The sequence below is a fragment of the Cryptotermes secundus genome, unplaced genomic scaffold, assembly GCF_002891405.2.
Source record: "Cryptotermes secundus unplaced genomic scaffold, Csec_1.0 scaffold101, whole genome shotgun sequence".
NCBI lineage: Eukaryota > Metazoa > Arthropoda > Insecta > Blattodea > Kalotermitidae > Cryptotermes > Cryptotermes secundus.
The window spans coordinates 702,307-705,285 of record NW_019720704.1 but is presented as its reverse complement, the minus strand read 5'-3'; the positions used below and the strand labels follow the sequence as shown (position 1 = coordinate 705,285).

The 2,979-nt window shown below is 41.9% G+C and overlaps 1 protein-coding gene across 5 annotated transcripts in view; it reads right to left on the bottom strand.

Moving 5' to 3' along the window:
* LOC111870922 (vacuolar protein sorting-associated protein 13D) overlaps positions 1-2,979 on the bottom strand; it is a 232,195-nt gene that overhangs the window by 89,388 nt on the left and 139,828 nt on the right. The window lies entirely within an intron of this gene.

Here is a 2,979-nt window from a genome sequence, read left to right as displayed (position 1 = left end):
GGGTCACTACTTTGTAAGGACCTTCCCATGATGCTTGTAGTTTCGGCGATTTCCCTTTTCTGCGGGTTGGGCGATAGAGCCAGACTCTGTCGCCTTCGTCGTAACCTGCGGAGTTGGCCAGTTTATCGTACCGAGTTTTCATCCGGTCACTGGCAAGCTTCAGGTGTTGCCGGGCATAATTGTGGATGTCGTGCCGATGATCCACCAAGTCCGCTGCATAGTCGGTTGTGGGTTGTTTTTTGTCTGGGGGTACTCCAAACAGCAGGTCACAGGGTAGCCGTAGTTCTCGTCCGAACACTAGACCAGCAGGCGTCAGGCCCACTTCTGACACCAGTTGTCGCATATCGGGCGTATATCACGACGAATAAATTCACGATGTATTTGATGTAGCGAATTTTATTTCACATCCGCTCTCACAATCACCCAAATTACAGATTTACGATTACTGCTATCTGCAGTATCACAATTAGTACACTGAAAAATGCCACAATACAACTGACTAGTTGCTGGCTAACTCGGAACTAACTCGGAGGTAGCTCGAGGACTCACTCGGCGGTAGCTCCAGGACTAACTGACTGACTCAGTACAACTGACAGTGAATAGCCTTCGCTGCTCCTTATGTAGCCTTGATCGGACAATACGGAAAACGGCACCCTTGTTGCCTGGCGCTGTGTTGCTAGTAACGCTAGCGGTAGTAACCGCTGTTACTACCGTAACAATCCTGTTGCGTCACCGTTACGTTACCGTGTGGAGGAGGAGGAGGGGAGTGCTGACTCACCCGCCGCGTCACTGCTGGTGAGGGGAGTTCTCCTTTGCGCAACATGTCACAATATTATAGTGTAGTTGTGTACTCAGAAAAACACGACTCACAACAGACAATAAGTGAGTAACTTCATGAGAACAGAACAAACTTTCAAAGTCAATAAATAATAACTTTATCTATCAGAAAAATGAGAAGAAATAAATACATTCCTTTTCCTTTTCACATTAAGTGGGAAACAAACTTACCAGTTAACTGCTATCCTCCTTCACAGTAGTTCCTTTCAGTGGTCACACATGAAGCTACACTTTTTTGCTGCATCTGGAAGCATTTCTGAAATGTACCTTCTGATATTGCTTTCTGCATATATGACATGCTGTTGATTCTCCCAGAATGATCCAAAATGCATGGAGATAAATAAGGAGAATAGGAAGGATGTTCCAACAGATGGATCTGTTCCTATACCAGGAATTGCCTCGCTGATACTGTAGACAAACTGTCTTGGTGTAATAACACCCACAAACTTGATGAACACCTTCCTTGTCCATCTCCAAGTCTTCTGCTGTCATTCTAATGGTCATTCTTCAATTGGCACAAGCTACATTCTCATTCTTTCAACATTTTAATCAGTGTCTCTTGTTTCTGGATAGCCTGAGTGAGGACCATCATAGATATTGTGGCACATTCACTCAAAGCAAGAACTGTGGAGTTACAACAGCCAGCCATCACTAGGCAGCAGACCCGTAAACAACAGAGAAATGGCGTTTTCTGCGCAGTTTGTGCTGATGGCTGTGCATGTAAGAATGGAATACATGCCATTGCTAAGCAACAATTGCACCGCAACAGGGAATGGTGTTTTCTATGCAGTCCATGCCAAGATGTTATAAGCAGTTGTAGTTAGAGAATTGCTGTGGGTTAGTTGTTGTTAGCTGTTGCTGTTAGAAGCTGGTAACTAAGGCTGGGGAGAGTTTGGGAATCAAGAGGAAGGGGAACGTCTGCTATTGGAAGCTGCTACCCAGCAACAGCAGTAAAGACATGAGTGTGGATACTAGTGTGTCTGTAATAGTGAACTGTAAAATGTAGTCATGTACTATATCAAAGTATGCAATAAATCTGGTCACTAATAGTCACTCCATCACATGACAATCTCTTCTCTTCTTTCAGAAAATCTGTTGTGCCACTCGAAGTCTCATCCTTTCAACATTGCAGACTCACCATGAACTTCTTACAATAGTTTGTAATTTTCGGTGACCATTTTATAAAGGTTCACCAGAAATTTCAGATTCAGGCAATGTTCAAAAATATTATTAGACATGTTTACATTATTGAAGCATAACATGCTTTCATTTAATTTCATACTTTGTGCCACAGAATTACATACGAAGACATAACTGCTTGAATGATACTTGAATTAATATGTTACAACACTGAACTGATATGTGTGTGACACTGTACACAACAGCAGAGCTACATTGCAGCCCTTCCTGGCTACACTTCACGAGTTCTTGCTTGACTTTGTGTGAAGTTTAACACTACATCACTGTCAACACAAGACCCTGGGTGATTAATGTGTTATACCCTGATCAGCAGCAACTCAGTGAATGTCACAATCAAGTTGCTAGCACTCACGGTCTTTATCAAGGCAAATTAGGCCACAACTACTTGCTCCAATATGCCCTCCAGTTCGTTACCAAGTCATCATCTGTTCATTTTGCGCTACACAGCAGTACTTCTCAGACTTTCTGGTCCTGTGGCTCCCCAAAATCCAATCAAAAAATCTAAAGGCTCCTCTGACCCAATAACAGAAACTTCTGGTAGGCGTCACTGAGAGTGCATATTTATTTATTATATGCATATATATATATATATATGCTCTTTACTAAATACAGTAGAACTTGGTTATAACATCATCAAAGGGACCTAAAAATAGTGTCGTTAAAAACGAGTGTCGTAACCGAAATGGGCACTTCCACAGTAGCCTTATGTTAGTCACGTAACAATCTACCAAAAACAGAGTTAAAATGTTGCATTTTTCAGTGAAATATGTAGTTAAGTACAGACTAACGTAACATTAATGTGGAATTGCCCAAATGTGTAATATCAGAGACATATTACAGCGCTTTTCACTGACAATACACACCGCACTAATACTATATATTAAAGGTAGGCCTACTCACCAAATTACAGTAGATTACATCAATTGTTGTGCCTTACTGTAC